The following is an 18,192-nucleotide window of genomic DNA, read 5'->3' as shown; positions in this document are numbered from 1 at the left end:
GCAATTTGGAAAGTGGAGCTAGGGGCCAGGGGGAAATAATCTGCTGGCTCCCCTTTTCTTCTACAGTGTTGTCATACAGATATAACTGTGCTGCTTCAGTGGTGGTTTTTTTCCCCTAACATGTTCATTATGGGTCAAGGATTTTGGATCAGAAAATTCTAATGCCAGGGATTGAATTTGGAGTTCATAATTCAGCAATTCCACTTTTTGCCTTTATGCCATTACTGGGATGCGTCGTAGTCTTAATGAAGTCACACAAATCCCATGCGTCTTGACTGCCCAATGGGAAGAAAGATACTTGTGCAAATTTCTTTGAGATTTGTAGAGGAAAGGCAGTGTTAGTATCTATTGTATCTTTGACTTCATTATTTTAGTCTAGGTTTTCCACTTCATCCATAACCTGTTACAGATATAATCACATTCACAAGGGGTCTGTTACAGCTGTCTTATTCTTTGTAGAAGTTTTGGCTTTGAGAAGCCGCTCCTGGGCTCAGCTCAGCTTGTGTCGGCTGGATGTGGCTTTGCCAGATGCAGGTGTAGCAGAGTGGAGTGTAAAACTTGACGTGGTATTGTAGAGTACTATTGTACACAACTGTTGTTGTGTCAAGGGTTTCTACATGGGCCTTATGTGTACTTTGCAACCAAATTGCCACTTTTTGCTCTGTAGCAGCTCATAGAGAAGAGTAATGTGTGCTAAGGGCAGGTGTATACACACAGCCAGGAGAAAAGCACATGCAGGGTTTTAATTAGCTTATGAAAATATTTGTCACCAATACAGTATGATGCTTCTCAAACTGGATTATGATAGGAGGCTATGAGTTTAAAAAACTAGCCTGTTTGAAGTAAATCCAATGAAAAATTAATTAGAGACAGAAAAGAAATCAAGCTCTTTGACAGTTAGGATGATTTAGAAATTCTTTGGTGCATTCCAGCCCGGAGAAATTAATCTCTTCTTGGCTGTGTTTAACAATAAACTATTGGTGTTTATTTTGAATACATGCTGTGGGGAAAAATAATTTGAAGCTGCATTTCCTTTCTTCAGTCTTTGGTGAGAAATTTGCTTTTTTTTTTCTGGTTAACTTTTTTATTCCTTGTTCCTGTCTCTGTGTTAGCTTTGTCTTTTGTGTTTTTTGGTCAAGCTTTTAAAACTTAAATACCTCAAGGAAGAAATGCTGAGTCAAATTTTGCCCTCAGTTACTTGAGGGGGGAAAAAAAAGTAATTTTATTGATTTGCTGATATAAACCTGGATATTTATTGAAGTAAAACACCAGCAAACAAACAGAACTTTATCCTATTCTCTCTGTTCATTTGAAAATTGACTTTTCCACTTATGAGGCTACGTAAGTAAAATATAGCAGGTTATTTTCAATTTCTTTGATTCAAGGCAGAGGATGCAGCAGCTGCTGCTTTGGGGTAATCAAAGCAGTGCTTGTCTTTGAGTGAAAAGGACAAAATAAAAGCACGGCATAAAGCCTAAACATGAACCTTCTTGTCTCAGTGTCACATTGTGGCTCTGGAAAATTATCCTCTCTCCTTATCCAAATGCTCAGCTGCAGTGACACATCCACATGAATCGTTAAACCCGAGAGCAGATGTTTTAATGCTCTTATTTTTGCTCTGTCAATATTGCACTCTGACAGCGAGCTGCAGCCCTGCATTTCCATTGCAAGCGCCAGGCAGCTTCGGGCTGGTGATTTGCTCTTTGACCTCATTCTTCCTTTGAACGTGTGAACCTGGTGTGTGCTCACAAGTCGCACCGAGGTGCCGCTTCCCTCAGCCCTGCCTGTGTTTGTCTTGTAATCTGCAGACAAGAAAAAAGCAGGCAAATTCCAGCCTTTCAAGAAGCTTTTTGGAAAAAGGAAGAAAAGAGAGCCAGCGTCGGACTGCGAGGAAGCCAAACTGAAGCCAAGCCACTCCTTTGGGAATGTCTGCAATGGCACCTTCTCGTCAGATGAAGAAGCGAACAGTGGTGTGAGGTAAGCTTGCACGTGTCTGCCCCCAGCCCGCTTGGCTCAGACCTGGGCACTGAAGAACCCTGGCAGCTGCCACCGGTGTTGGTCCTGTTTTTAATGGAACAGGACACTTGCGCTGCACTAAATAGTAGCAAGCTGTGCACTGTTATTAGAAAGTTGGGGTGCACCTCTGTTGCTTTCTGGATGCGACACCTGCTGCTGTACAACCCGAGGTCTAGCTTCTCGCATGCGTTGTTTATCAGTTCTGTGTGTCTATAAAAAAGAAATCCTGGGGCTAAGCAGAAATGAATTTGAATCCAGTTTTCTGATTTGACTCCACGGTGTACATCTGAGTAGCAGTATAACTGGCATCCTTGGTTTTAAAATTGGGAAAAGGAAAACTTGAACTGACTGCTGCAGATGCTCTATTAGATACCTTTCCCTGCATGGTGGTATCTCTGGATCAGGACTGAAACATTTTATTTCAGTCTGTCCTGTATAGTTTTTGCATTGCAATTAGGGTCAGCAAACACAAAGGTTTTACTGTGATCCTATTTGAATGTAGAGTAGAAGAAGGAAGAGAAGGGAGAAAGGCCACTGGTAATCAGATCATGTTCCAGTGACAAGGGTGCTTCTGTGCTAGTGGTAGCAGAGGAGGTAACTGAATAAACATATACACACTCATCCTTACAAAGTGCCACAGACGGTGAGGTAAAGCAGTGTCTTCAACATTAAAATTACAAAGAGAAGATAGAAGGGGAGCAGGAGAATTTGCTGCAGAAATGATGGGAGAAAAGGCATTAATAAATCTCACCAAATAAACTGCATGGAGTTAACTAGCCAGAAAGCACTAATGAGGGACAGAAAAAGAAAAAAAAATAAAGTGCAAACTAAATGGGTCAGTAATACTTATTTAGCTTGCTAACCAAAAGTCTCAGAGAGGTTAGCTGACTCCTGGTCAAAGCTTATTTCTTTGGAGACCTGTCCCCTTATCTTTCTGTTTGCACACTAGGCAGTGTGAATATCTAATGACAAGAACACAGAGCAAATTCCTCTGTTCAAGAAATGTGTGTCAGAAACATGACCCTTCATTAGTATCTTCGGTGGTATAAAATCACAGCTGTGACTATGTGAGCACTGCCAGCAGGTCGAGGAAGATATTCCTCCCCCTCAGCCGCATCTGGAGTACTGTGTCCAGTTCTAGGCTTCCCAATACAAGAGAGACATGGAGCTACTGGAGCGAGTCCAGCAGAGGGCTACTAAGGGGACTGGAGCATCTCTCCTATGAGGAAAGGCGGAGAGAGCTGGGACTGTTCAGCCTGCAGAAGAGAAGGCTGAGAGGAGATCTTATCAACGTGTACAAGTATCTGAAGGGAGGGTGTCAAGAGGATGGAGCCAGACTCTTTTCAGTGGTGCCCAGCGACAGGACGCAAGGCAACGGGCACAAACTGAAACACAGACGGTTCCATCTGAACATGAGGAAAAACTTCTTTACTGTGAGGGTAACAGAGCACTGGAACAGGTTGCCCTGAGAGGTGGTGGAGTCTCCTTCTCTGGAGATATTCAAAACCCACCTGGACGCGATCCTGTGCAATGTGCTCTAGGTGACCCTGCTTGAGCAGGGGGGTTGGACTAGATGATCTCCAGAGGTCCCTTCCAACCTCAACCATTCTGTGATTCTGTGATCTTTTTTTTCATACTTCTCGATATTTTGTTGCATTCTGTAAGTTCTTGGTTTCTCCTTTGATTTCTGCAATGCAAACTTGTATGCCTTTTTTGCATATTCCAACTTTTCAGAAAATCAGGACTGGGTATAGCCACATTGTAGGCAGAGACATGACTGACTGCTTATGCGTTGCATTACCTGTACGCATGGCACGCGGCGATTGTGGGAAGTTACACGAGTACCCTTTGTCCCCACAGCAAACTGGAGAACAGTAGCAAAACAAAGGGCATCATCTCACTATCTGGGATCTCCCATTCAGGATCACTGAAAATTCAGTGCTAGGCCCAGAAACAAATAGCAATGTGGGAACTTACCTCATTCCACAACAGTGTAATGAAGTTACAGGTGTCAGACCATTGTAAGACTGTTAAATGCTTGTATTTTTAAACATAAGGAACTTCTTTTTCTAATAAATAAAGGCATTAAATGTAAGTCTCTGGTGGAATAAACCAGATTGCACAATTTAAATCACAGAGGATTAGCAAACAAGAAGGGTCCCAAGTTGCATCTCAAGTGGAACATTTCTTTCTGCCTGTGTGATTCATGAGAGGTGCTTCTGATTTAGCCTGCTAGAAATATTATCTCAGACAAAACTCTCTTCTCCCTGTCAGGCTTCATGGTGCAAATGTGGGTGAGACTTGATAATAATTTTCAGTTTGTGGTTAGCATTTGCTGTGTTATCCATCTTATAACATGCATAGAACATAGAAGATGTTCAGTGCAGGATATTAGATGGCTTTGGGAATCTTAGCATTGTCATCCTTTTCTTTGCTGTTTTCAACAGAGCAGTTTTCATTCCATTATAATTTTTTGCCCTTAGTATCATTTCAAATGTTAATATCTTACCTGCAGAGATTAGCTATCTGATTTATAAAGTTCTGTGCAAGCTGTCTACCAGTAAATAAATTATCATACCTTCTGTTATTCATATAGAAATGGACCAGAGCAAATATAAATAACTAGTAGTGTATTTATATAACTAAAATCCTACATTATTTTATAAAATCCTCTGCATCAAACAAGAATGTACAAAGATCATATGTTTTAAAAAGTTTAATCAAAGTTCTAATTTTACAGCAAAAGGATTCAGGAATGGTCTCATTAGCTTAGTGAAGCTATGTTTTTTCATTAAGTGTAAAATACATAAATTTTTTGTTTTCAGATGTTTCATATGGGCTTTTTGTTTTATTCTAGGTGGGTGGTTGTTATTTTATAAAGAAATTAAGGATGGAAGCTGCTTCAGGAAAGTAGAGACAAGGAAAGAATAGGCTAAATAGCGCCTGTACTGCTTCCAAGAACTAAGCTGGAATTTCGCTGTGTACTATATTGGCTTACAAGCCTGCTCAGGGCTAACCCTGGAATCTCTAATGCAGACTGCGCTGGCTGATACAGACATCCCAAGAGCAATTTAGGTAATTTATATACACTGTCAGCTTCAATAGCTGAGTCTTCTCTGAGACCTGCCTGCCCATCCTTTCTTATAGCTACTTCCTGGACTCATCAGATACAAATAACTTGCTTGGTATCCTGATGTATGCACACTTCAACCTATATATTCATCCATCTCGTTTTGCAGTTCCCAAGTGGGAGGTTTGCTACTGCAGCTTGTCCTGCCCTTCCTTGTGAAACACTGGAATTCTTTTTCCTGCTTTTATATTGCCTTTCTCAAGTTTACAAAGTTAAAACTGTATTAATTAACTTTCTTTCCTAACCATAGTAGTGGGGAAGTAGAAGTGCTTGTTACAAGACAAGTTAAATTGCATTTGTGAAGCTTAGTAAAGTCTCTAGAAGCTTCTGTTCTGAGACTGTGATTTGGCACTTTATAGCATTTTATGTTTGTTTTGTTATTTGTCACAGGTGACACTAAGCAAGCATTGTAAGAAAATACCTGAAAGGGCCCCTGTAGGTGCCCTACAGAAAATTTGTCTTTCTCAGTTGATGTGCAGAGGCAGCCAGGGAATTGCATTTTGCTGACAGAGGGTAAGGTAGAGAACCTTCACTTCGACTCTGAGTGCATTATGCAGACCCTGCAGCTGCTTTCAAAGGAACCAGAAGTAGACCTGTGCCTGTCAGGTCTTTAAGGCTCAAGTGTGACAACACTGATTTTTTTTTTTTTTCACGGAAAAGTCTCTCAGCAAACTTGAGTCTCTCAAACATTTGTGTCCATGAAATGGGACCCCTTTATTTGTAAGCCCAGAACAAATTCTGAATAATCCACATAGAACTGTTCTCAGGTCTCCTTCCTAAAGTTCTATTCAATAGGGAGAAGTCACCTAAAGATCTTATTTCTCTCTATGTGCTGAATAAGACTGCCTGTGAAGAAGGAATTGTGTGAGATTTCCATTCTCGTAAACAACTTTGCCTAGTGTTTGCTGAACCTTTGTAAGCATGAAGTGATACTGGGATTGGATTGCAAAGTCACCCAGCTCTTGCCCTAATAGAATTATGCAAAACTGTTCAGCAAGTAACTCATCTAATGAATTCAGCTTCTTTTCTCCTTGTGGGGACTGCATGCATAAGCAGACTGATTTCACTGAATTATTCACTGAATATTAACTCTTTGAAAATGTCTCATTTTGGCAAGCAAACTTGGTATTTGCTCTTCAAGCTGTGAATCCTTGTTGCACTTGATCAGGTAATTCAGGGAGATTATATAATTGCATTGTTTTACTTCCCTGATTGTGAAAACCAAAAACATTCCCATGCAAATATAAAGTGTGATTTCTGACAATTTTACAAATAGAACTTCAAAATTATCTTTCCTTGACAATTGTCCTGACATCTTGCCAGGAAATTTCAATTGTAGAAATGTAAACTGGACATATGCAGAGTTGAAGGAAAATCTTTTACTACTTTTTGTAATATTTGCCCAGTGTCTACACTCGAAGACATGCTTCATGTGGATTCAAGGTTTAAGGCAAATATTTTGCACAGTTCTCATCATCAGACTATATAGAAAGCAAAGTAAGCAGTAAACAGTTTATGGTCTAAAGCTGGGTCAGAGAATGTGCTGTGTTCCCAAGCTGCATCAGGACTTCTATTGCCTATGACTGGAAGTTTGCAGGATGGAGACCTTGGGCTGGGGAACTGAGACGCAGTGCCAGAGATGCAGTGCAAATTAGACCATACACCTTTATATAGAGTTGCAAGTTGTCAGTCTCCTGATTAGAAGTTTCCTTAATTTCTCCTGAATGTCCAGCCTGCCAGCATTAAAAGTGAATCTTTCAGTTTGAGAAGAGCAGAAGGATTGGGGGGAGGAGGGGGGGAAGTATTTTATTGCCATCTTGAGAGGCCTTTAGCTAGTAATTTACTAAAGGTAATTTTTGTAAGAGGTTCCGTGGGTTATTTCACTGATCTTCTACACCTGAGTCCAAACGCCACAGACAGTCTCATGGTGAAAAGCAGCTTGTGGTTTCATCCCAGTCATCAGTTTTTTATCATCCAACTCATCAAATTTGTCTTCTCTCTGCTTAAGATATGTTAAGGGCAGTGGTGGAAGGAATGTTAATGATGCATGAACAGGGCTTCCATGGGGTGGGGCACCTAGGTACCACCAAATCTGGTGGTAGATACTTGGCCACTACTGGCCTCTTTCAAAATATTTTTAGAAGCGAAAAAAATATACTCACGGCTTCATCAGTCAATTGTATTGTGGTATCTGCAATAAGTTCCGGATAGCCGTTATTGTTTACTTCAGAGGTATTTTACTTGTAAAGTATAGATTTAAATTCTGGTTTAGTTTTGAATTTTGTGCCCAATGGGCCCAAAGGGCACAAAAACAAATTGTCAGGCAGGGAAAGGATGGGAAGCTAAATCATGATCTCTTTAATGGCTTGAAATTTCAGAAATAAACATACAGAAAGTGAAAACTAATGATAAATAATAGAGGGGTGTAAAGGATAACAAGGAGTCGTTCTATGAATCCTTTACTGATAGGAGGGGGACCAAGCAAAGAGTAGGTCCGCTCTAAGCAAAGAGGGAATGTTGGCAACAAGTAATGCCAAGGAAGCCACAGTGTTCCAGCCCTTTTTTATCTTTCCTCATCACTACAAAAAAAGGAAAAAGAAAAAAAAAATCAGCACTGGGTGTTACTTTCAACATCCTGTCTGTTTTTAGCCTGTGTGAACTTTGTTACTATGCATGCAGTTTACATTGAAATTGTGCGTACTTGGATAGTAAGAATATCATACCTTTGAGAGAAGATGTAAGCCAAATAAAATGCAAGTTATGTTGGGGGGTGCAGAATGGGACCTGTGTTCCTATGCTTGTTGTCGTAGAAGTTAGCGATAGGAGAGGCTTGTTCAGTGCTCCAGACTCTAGAACATCAACTGTCCTTTCTGTGATTGGTCTCCACTGAGCATTTACATTGGAAAATAAAATTCATCCAACTTCATAACAGTGTGTTCAACTTGAGGATTTTTGCAGACATTTGTGGACTACTACTCCTCCAATAACAGCATATTATATAAGCCAGGGCTAGGAGATGATACAGTTTATTCAGTATGAAATATTCCTCATCTCCTATATCTCCATTTCAGTTTTTGAATATTTAATTTTCATTTTGCATTTCATGTGAATGAGAACAACTCATCTGCATCAAATGTGGCCTTCCTTACTAGCTGCTGATCAATGGCATTCACTTTTGTTGTCATAGAGCCTGGCCTGAAAAATGAATATGATTATATATTCCCCATCTTTGCAGTGACTCTTTTATTATTACTCAAGTAATTACGTGACATGTACCTTGAAAGATTATGCGGTGATTGATTAAGTAAGGCAAAAAATAATGATCAGAAGAAACTGCTTTTGTCTTTTTCTTTCTGGACTTAACGTTGCCTCCTGAGCCATTCTAGCCTCTGCTCTGATGACATGTTCACCTGGTAGCTTTCCATGTCGTTTCAATGTGTAATATAGCTCACTTGCAGAATGTCTCCCATGTTACTTTGGGGTGGGAGTGTTGGAGGAGGGGTGGTAGTGAAGAGAGTAGGATAGACACTATGGTCTTTTTTTCTTGGTGTTGTCCTGCATTACTTGTAAACATTAAATTTGGTGCAGATGACAGAATCAATAGCAGGACATGAAAATTCAAATTACTGATCTAAGCCATGCAGAGGACTTCATTCGAGGTCTGAACTCAAGGTACAGGCAGTCTGGTTTTTTGGATGTCATTTAGATGGTATATTCAAGCAGTTAATGGCATACAGTCTGTGCCAGAATTTCCAAGAACAGCTCACAGTATTTTCAAAGCTTCATAAAGTGAAGTCTTGCTTCTACCTCCAACTCAAACTCTAAGCCTAGTATATAAGCTTGGGATACATGTGTATTGTTTCCTCTACATGACTATTAGAGCATTTGATCTTATGAGAATGACTCACCAACAGTTCAGCTGTTTAGTTTCTAAATATGGAAGTTGGGAGGAGGGAAACCCAACAACCTATAAATGATAACTTGTAAGAATCTGCTTTGTTAAAATAGGAAGAATAAAGAAACTTTATTTTATTTATTGGTTGTTTAGCTGGTAGTATACATTCATAAATCCCTGTGAACTAAAGTTGCTGGCTAAACATGAAAATAACCAGACCTATGGAGTCACCAGGGTTTTGTGTTTTGGGTCCAGCAGAGCTGTCCTAGTTCCTTCTTGGACAATTTCAGCCACTATTTTGACACATTTCTATGGGGATGTAGCAATGGGCAGTTCTGTATGAATCAATCTATACCAACAGTAAATGATCTCTCTACCTGCTTGAAGCTTCAAGAGCTCCCAAAATACCTTTCCTCAGTGATATCCAATTTTTGTCCACTGGGCTTTTTTTTTTCCTGGTTAGCCTGTTTTCTGGATTTTGTCAGTCTTCTAATTTTCCTTGTGAGTGCTTTACTGTGAGTACCTTCCTGGCTCCGGTGGGAGGGCCTTGGCACACTGGTGCTTGGTGTGCACCTTCTCCTGGAGCCTTCATCTTAGCAGCACTCTGATCTCAGTATTTCTTCAAGCTCAAGCAAAGCAGAGTGACACACTGACATTATAAGGCTTTTAGAAACAAAGCACGCTTGGATTTTTCTCACTTGTTCCTGACATCAGCTGACACAGAAGCATGTTGAACAAGCTTCTTATTTCTGGGTTATGAGGTGTATTGTGGGAGTGAAGGGATGTCCCAAGACAGAAAAGGAAGTTGCAAAGAAGAGCTTTGCTTTGTCCAGTTCTTCACTTGCATGGATCCTTTTAGAGGATTCATTACAGGTAGTAGTGAAGTTAGAGTTGTTTCTCTTTTTTTCTAATTTATATTGCAGCTGAGCAGCACAGGAATAAGAGCCACAACCACTTCGTAGGTGGCTTATTTCCGACAGGTGCTGAGTGGCATGTGGCCATGGGGGAAAAGTGGGGAAAGCCTACCTGAAATGGACCCAGGTGGCTTGACAGAGCATAATACATGCTTTTAACATCATGGTCAGCATTTTTGTTGATCTTATCCATACCTGCCACCTCGGCTTTTGTTTTCCTCCCTTATAGAACCAACTTGATAAAGTTTTTGTGGTCTAGAACCTTTGTTCTCTGGTATGTGAACTAGGACTTTTCACCACTTGTAATTTTACCACTTACTAGTAATTTACACTAAATGCCATCAGCCTGCTAATTTTTACAGCCTCATTAGGTACACTATAGTTTGTGTCTGTTTCTGATGCCTCTTTCAATAAGCTTTTTCTTTGCAGTCATCCTCCACATTTTATACACCATCCCAGTCTGAGACTGTCTCTTTTTCACTTGTCTTTGTTCCTCAACCTAACTTCACTTTCACCTCAGTAATTCCAGAACTTGTTTGATTACGTTCTTCACTTCTTCAATCACATGTGCTGTCTTGCTTTAGTTTCCCTGGAATGTTAGGCTGCCCTACTGTCCACTTGGTCCCTCCCTTGCCTCTCTTTCAGATGTTTCCATTGCTTTTCCCCCTGCTAATCAGCATGTTCTTTCATTCCTTGCTGATTCTGCATGGCAACCACCTTTTCAGCAACCAGTAAGGGCTTGAGATGGGGTCAGGAACCAAGCAGAGTTGTCATCTGTAATGTGCTCTGTTTTTTCCTCTTCCTTTTGTTCCTATTAAACTAAATGCAATCGCTGTATAGCACTTATTCCTGCCGAGGCTGACTTAAAGACTTTTCACTTTCTTTTCTGTACATTTGGCCATGTTTTAGAGCAAATCTTATGTAAATGTATGTTACTGTTTGATGTAATAATATCACATGCAGTGGACTGCCAGATCAGTTTGAAATTTGGACCATTTAGAGACCTGTTCCTTCTATTAGTGTGCATGTTTCTGTGATAAGTGATGAATTGTCCACATTCCTCAGGTTTGTGGAGCTCAGTGTTAGGGATTCACTCACAGAATTACTGGAAACTAGCATGATACCTTTCTTTGCTTTGCTGAGACTTTCTGAGCTTGGAGGATTTGGTGAATAATTACATAAAACTCAAATGTCAAGAATATAAAATACATATATTGATACTATCTGGTCATGTGTCATTGCCTTCTCATGATTAATTTCTATGCACTTAATGATCACGTTTTCAGTTTAGATTATTAGATGTATTACAGATGCATTAACTACACAAAACTGGGCTCAATTCCTACTTTTAGGAGGGTAAATCTAGTTTATAGGGCATAGGTCTCCTGATAACACCAGACTGGAGCGTTGTGTAAGATAAAGTTGCATGATGTCTTGCAAAATGAGTGGAGATACAGTATAGAGACTGCAAAACAAGTCATTGGTAGGACCCTGGCAGGTTATAGTGATGGGACAGCACAGTTTTCCCAGAGTTAGTGTCTGGAGGTTCAGCAGCTTTTGAAGGCAATATAGATGTGTCTTTAGACCAAGCACAGAAATGACCTCTAAGTTTACTTTGTGAGAAAGAATCCTTCAAGTACCCTACTAAAACATCTTCCTTGCCTGTTTAGCTCGTAAGGACCATGTCTGAGTTTGTTAATGCAATAGCATTGATAAGCTGCTGTCTCAGCACAGTTCTAACTCACAGGTATTGCAGCATGGGCAATATTCCCCATCTAGGCATAGTTCAGAACTAAAACTCACATTCCAACACAACAAACACAGATGAAAGAGAAGACACTAAAAATACAGCTCAGACCTAGAATCCATTTCGTTTCTTGCAGTATTAATACATCTGTGGAATGACTAGAAAATGCATTTTATGTGTTTTTCATCTCTAGCTACCCTGGGGACATTCATGGGAGTGGAAAATAGTTGGAATCAGATTTCTTTTTTAAAACAAAACATTAAGTAAAGGGAAACTATCTCTGCATGTGTCATTTCCCTGAGGCACTATTCTGGTAGGTGACTTTCAGATCTCTTTGAAGGAATTATACTAAGGATAGATACCTAGCTAAAACCAATTCATCTTTGCTTTGCAGGCTTTGTGAATTTTCAGTATTAAAGTGGTCATATATTAAAAAAGTTGGTTCTGTTCTGTTCTAATTACAGAATTTGTTTCTATTGGAATTCTAAAAGAGTTAAAATCATGAGACTGGGTGTTTTTTGGAGTCAGTCTCCACAGACATAAAAGAATAGAACAGCTCCTTCTTTTATTTTATTTTCCTGTTTCTATTTTTGAACTCTTTAATATAGGAGTGGGAGGAACATTTATGAAATACTGAAGAGGCAATTGGTGGTGTGAGCTTTCTGTACTACAGTAATGCACAGACATGGAATTATGCAAGAGCTGAGAGCTCAGTGTTTCCTGCTGACAAAACTTTCTCTTTTTAAGGACTCCCCTTGTTCTTTGAGAGGAAAAGTAGGTGTGCTGGTAAATGGCATCTAAAACATAATAGCAACCAATATCAAGGTAAACTTACTGGGTACTCTGTGCAATATTGCTCCTACACATATTCTTATGCACTTAAGGGTGCAGTTCCACAACAGTATAAGCTGATCAAAGTCCAGACTGCAGTTGTCCAGCTCTTTCCAGCAGCTTTATGGCCATGAGTTCCAGCCCCCTCCCTCGGCTGGCATGGGTGCTTGTGTTGGTGTTTATTCAGCCAGACCAGGAAGTCATGCATTTTAATTTTTTTCCTGGTTAGTATTCAGCCAGATCAGCTCCCTCAATTGGCTCACGTGAACTGTGAGCCCTATACAGGCACAAAAAAGGCGACAGTAACGCAGCGGGAGGAGGATAAAGAAATGATGGGTGATACGTCACCCTGCCCTGGCTTGGAGTAGCGAGAGCTGTCATAAGACAGAATCCTAAACAGACACAGGTGCATAGCCCTGGATGACTGATGGGGATCCAAAAAGAAATCTCACTTAGCTTGCTGATCTTCATGGAAGAGAAGTGAGACTCTTCTTGTAGGCTCAGGGTGGTCACCTTCTATAGTGAGGAACTTGTTTCATATTTCCTGCATGGACACACGGACACCTCAGCAAGACTGAGTAATGGAAAGAGGGTTTACTGCACAGACTTTTTTGCAAGCCAGAATGAAAGATATAGCTGTTGTTAGTACCACAGACCAAATGTATGTGTGTAATGTTTTACCTGTGGTTTTCTGGGATTCTTCCAGAAGTCTGGAATACAGCAGATGATGTTCTCCCTTTCCAGGGGAATGAATTGACCGGCTCTGAATTAAAAAAAATCTGGGCTATTTATTCATTTTGATGCAGAAGAAAGCAAGTTAGGGACTTGCTGTATTTGAGGCAACTCTTCTTACAGCTACAGCTAGACCAGGACTTGGAGTCCATGTCATGTCCATAGTCAAGACACGATGTGGTCGCTGTGCACCATATCTTGCCCCCTGTTTGACAGTACTAGCTTCTCTACTTGTAAAAATCCTGTGGGATAGTTGGCTCTGCTGTCCTTTTTTATACCCTTGGGGTAGCCTCAAAGTAAAGAAATGTCCTGATGGAGTCTTTTTGTGCCAAAGCCTGTATGTATCAAAGAACCTCTCATTTGTTCTTAAAAAAGTAGTAATTCTGAAGAATTTCATCTTAATAATCAGAAGGTGAAAAGTATGCTCTTAGTGTTGCTGGGAAGCGTATTCCTACATCTCTTCAGGAATATGAATAGGGACAAAGGTGTGGTAAAGAAAACTGAGAAGGAATGAAAATTAACCTCACTTTGACTATGAGAAAATTGATTTTGAAAAGTTGTGTATTGGATGTGAAACTAGAATACCATACTCAGTGTTGCAACTGATCTCCAGAGATAACTCATTTAAGGATTTGCTGAAAGTGCTTTGTATTTTGCTGTTGCATATCCATAATTCATTTAATTCAATCAGGTTTCTAGAAGTGAGTCAGATGATGATTCAATTATTTTCAGCACAGCCTCCAAAGTGTCATCATCAGTATTATCAACAGAAATGCTCATAAATTGATGCCACTGTTGTCCCAGATCTTTTTGAAGTTGATATGCAGTTTGAAACTGAGTAATACCTTTAACTGTGGCTAAGACTTTAACCCATGTCTCTGACACACCATGAGTCTATGAAAGACATTCCTGGTGCTGACATGCCTTTTAATTGAGGGAATGGCTTTCTTAAACATAGTCTGCAGATTGTTTTGTGAGAATATTTTTGTAATAAAGACTTCTGAGAAAGCATTCAGAGACGAGAAGAATGGTAGTAGCAGTGAAGGAGACTCAATTATTCCTACTGTATTATGACATAAAAGGAATTCAATCTTTCTAAAGCTAGAACATGAGGAGAAAGAAAAAAGGGATGGAAAAAAGGACTTTTATGATATAATCTGTCAAACTCGCAGCTGGGAGGATTTGAAAGGATATAGGCTCAAAGGGAGTAAAATAAGAGACCTTTCATGAAGTTCAAGTATCCTGGAAATAACCTGAAATGCTATTTAAACTCACCTGTAAAAGAAACTAGTTTACTATAATGTATACATTTTTTTCAATGTATTTTAGTTTAGATAGACTTTTAAGCAAAATTTTTAAACCATTTTTACCAAGTATTGGACATGGGGGCTAGCAAAATCACTCAGTCACAGAGTTCTGAAATATCCAATATGTCTGTAACACATTTTGAGGGGATACAGTGGAGATAGATAGGCTAAGGATAATTCATTGTGGAATATTATGCAAAAGTTTCATTTGTTCTAACAATTTGGAGTGTGTTTGTTTTGGTAGCAAGTTTAAAAAGAAAAAGAAAATGGACAGAAGGTTTCAAAATACAAGTTTGGCCTCAGCTCTATGAAGAAGAAAAATGAAAAGGTGCTGTTTTCATTCATCTACATCTTGTAATGAGGAAGTACGTAAACTGAAGGCTGTTGGAGTATGGGAGAATATCAGAGAAGGGTATTATACATGCTTGGCATGGTCTTAATCTTCCCTAGGTAGCACTATGGGCACTTGTCAGAGATAAGACACTGAGCTGGATGGACTTTCAGTGGTGATGTTCTTATGATTACAGGACATAGGAAGTTTTCAGGCTGTTTCACATGGCCTGGTGTCCCGAAGGAAGCCTTACATGGTATTTTAACAAGTCTGATCACAATAGCCATAAACCCAAATTTGTGTATAGCAAGAACTTCTGTACTGTGCATCTCAGTCAGGAGATTCATGGGATTAGTTCACAGGCAGGAGATGAGAGAAGATCCCTGAAGGGTTCCTCGTCTCTGTAGCAAAACGGGAATGATCTTCCCCTGCAGCTGTGTCCCAGACAGTCCAGCAGCACTGACCTCAGCCATCTCGGGTTTCTTCCATGTTGAGAATTCAGATTATCAGGCAGTTCCTATTGCCAGAGCATCCTTGCTGTTGGTCAGCTGAAGTATTTTGGTTTGAACTGCCAGTGAACCATGTTCACTTCAAAAGCTGCAAGTTGGCTATTCCTGACTTGGGTATTAGCAGACTCATTAGTAAGGTCAAGAACCATTTGCAAACAAGTCATTGGACTCTTTTTTTAGTGCCAGAATTATAACCATCGCCTACTAATTAGTTGTGACAAAAAAAGGGGAGAGGTTAGGGATAAACATGAGCTGTTTCATTTAAAAAAGTGTGTAGCAACAAAACTTCTCTTTGTAGCGAGAATGCTAATCCACTGGATAGTAAAAGGGGAGAAGAAAGCTCAGTGAATAGGTAAGAAACAAAGCCGTAAATATCTAAGCCATGATACTGCCAGAAAAGCTTTTAAGTGTGGACCCTCTTTAGAGCACAGTATGAACTGGATGATGCCTTTTCAGTAGATCTCTCAGCTCAATAGTAAATAGTAAACTGCAATTCCCACTGGCATTGCCTTCTGCACCCGCAGCCATTTCATGTTTTGAACCATAAAAATGGGAGGGGCTGAGGTGGGCTGGTTTGTCCAACTTTGCATGTTCCCCTCAGTTTTGATTGTGAATCCACTGACTTTTTTTGCTCTTGTTGAACTTCTGGATCTTTCAGTTCAAACAAACCTAAATAATTGTATTGAAGAGCCAGCTTTGACTGAGCTTCCTGTCAAAGCACTCATTTTGCAAGCCAGCTCTGCTAGATTTTTCGCTCCATTAAACGGATATTTCTCAGACTATGGTTCATGGGCTGATTCCTGGAGGGCCAAGGAAAGTACACAACTTTCTGGCACATACTCCGAGGCAATGCAGTTTTACCACGGTCTCTGTTCAGGCTGAGTCATGATGACTCAGTATAGAAACCTTTCAGAAAACAGTTTAAAAATACACATTTATGGTTTCTCTAATAAAAGGTTTCTAAAAGAAGGTCCACTACCTTTAGCAGCAATCAAGTTTTTTTTTAATTAAAAAAAAAAATTCTGGAATAGAGTATAGCATCAATTAAATGTTCCCACTCTTTAGTGGCTAGAAATGCTATGAACTATTGAAGAGCTCTATGCTTGATTGTTTGCTGGTTTGTTTCAAATGAAATGTGTAGTTCAAATATTAATTTTGGATAAAAATTAGTTTTTCAGTTTTCTGTGCTTGCGTATAGAAGAAATGATATTGGAGGCTGTGTGTGTTCTCCCCAAAAGATCAGGTGATTTATTTTTTGAGAGCAAATGTATTTTATTAATAAGCTAGAGAGAGGGAGAGGTTGTGGGGGGCTTTTTTCCAATATTTTCAGGTCACCGCTAAGAAATTTTACTATAAAAGGCAGCAGTAAGTTATAATTTAATAGGTTATAAAAGGTTAATATTAATATATATAACATTCCTGCTTGATTTCCAAAGAATTCCAAAGAATTTTTTTCAAAGGAGGAAGAAAACTATTCTGAACACTTAATAAAGTATTAACACATCTTTTAAAGGGAGAAAAAGAGAAAATACTGATTTTCTTAAATATGTGAATATTTACATATGTTAAATATGTAACAATCATTGTTGTCTTACTTATCCCTTTCTCTAGAAGTACGTATCTTCCCTGATATTGCTGAAATATTTGTTTATAATCATAAATATTTACTACAATCAGAGTTTTCTGTCAGATATAGCAGGTTGTTAGTTAGACTGGTATAAAAGGTTTCTTTTTTCTCCAGACTGTAAGTTACTGAGGCTTTAAATGAATTCCATAGACTTGCCAATAAGTTTTTAAATGTAGAGACTTAAGACCTCTGGGTTGCTCAGTTTTCTTCTACCGTGGCTTTTGTTGTGTTCATATTTTACTGGCTTTCCACTCATAAAGTATTCTAGGCTAGACAACAAATAACTTTCAAACTCACCCCCCCACACCCCCAAAACAGCACTAGAGTAACAACCCCCAAACATTCTTTAATTCTCAGTTTTCTTTACAGAGCCCTTAACATCTTGTAAATGAAAACACTTTTTGTTGAATCCCGTTGCCCATGGATGTACAGAGGGCGTACAACTCTCTCATGTGTCATGCGCTCCCTTCCTTGGCAGGCACTGTCTAGTTTAACAGTGACACGTGGACTTCTTTCATTGTTTGTTACTAATCAAACCCGCTTGGGCTGGTGTAGTATGCTTCATATCAGTGTTATATATAGGTGTTTGATGATAACATTTTATTATAAATGTGATCATGCCAGTGTGGTGGTATGGAACAGCCAAGCAATGAGCTACACAACATAGCTCTTTAGAAGTAGGTTAGTGCAATGTATTGCTGTTACTTCTTTTTGTGTTATGGTGATACCTTTCCTTGGGAGTTGCTGCCTTTCTTTTATACCATAGTCTGACTACCAAGCTACAGCATGAATGCAGGCGTTCTTAAATATGCAGTATGGTAACATATTAATCATCATCATCTACCATGTATCCTAAAAGTAACATTTATATTTGAGACTTTTAAGAAAAATTGGTGGAACGTCTCAACATTTCTATAAAAGACACCTCACTCTATGCTCTTCCAAGGTCAAAAACTGTGGGTGAAGGAATCGTGGACCTCTTAATCTTTTGCTACTGTGAGATGTTTGGATGCCTGTTTTTTGAGAATATTCTAAGGTTTTTTTTGGTAGAAGACAAGGGGCAGGGAAACTTCTGTATAGCAGAGCAGCTATGATATGAACAAATAAGAGGAATTTTTTTGGGGTCACCCTCAAAAATTCATTGTTGTATTTA

Source organism: Apteryx mantelli, chromosome 5, assembly GCF_036417845.1.
Source record: "Apteryx mantelli isolate bAptMan1 chromosome 5, bAptMan1.hap1, whole genome shotgun sequence".
In the NCBI taxonomy this organism is placed as follows: domain Eukaryota; kingdom Metazoa; phylum Chordata; class Aves; order Apterygiformes; family Apterygidae; genus Apteryx; species Apteryx mantelli.
The sequence above is the reverse complement of the archived record's forward strand: the minus strand, read 5'-3'. Positions refer to the sequence as shown.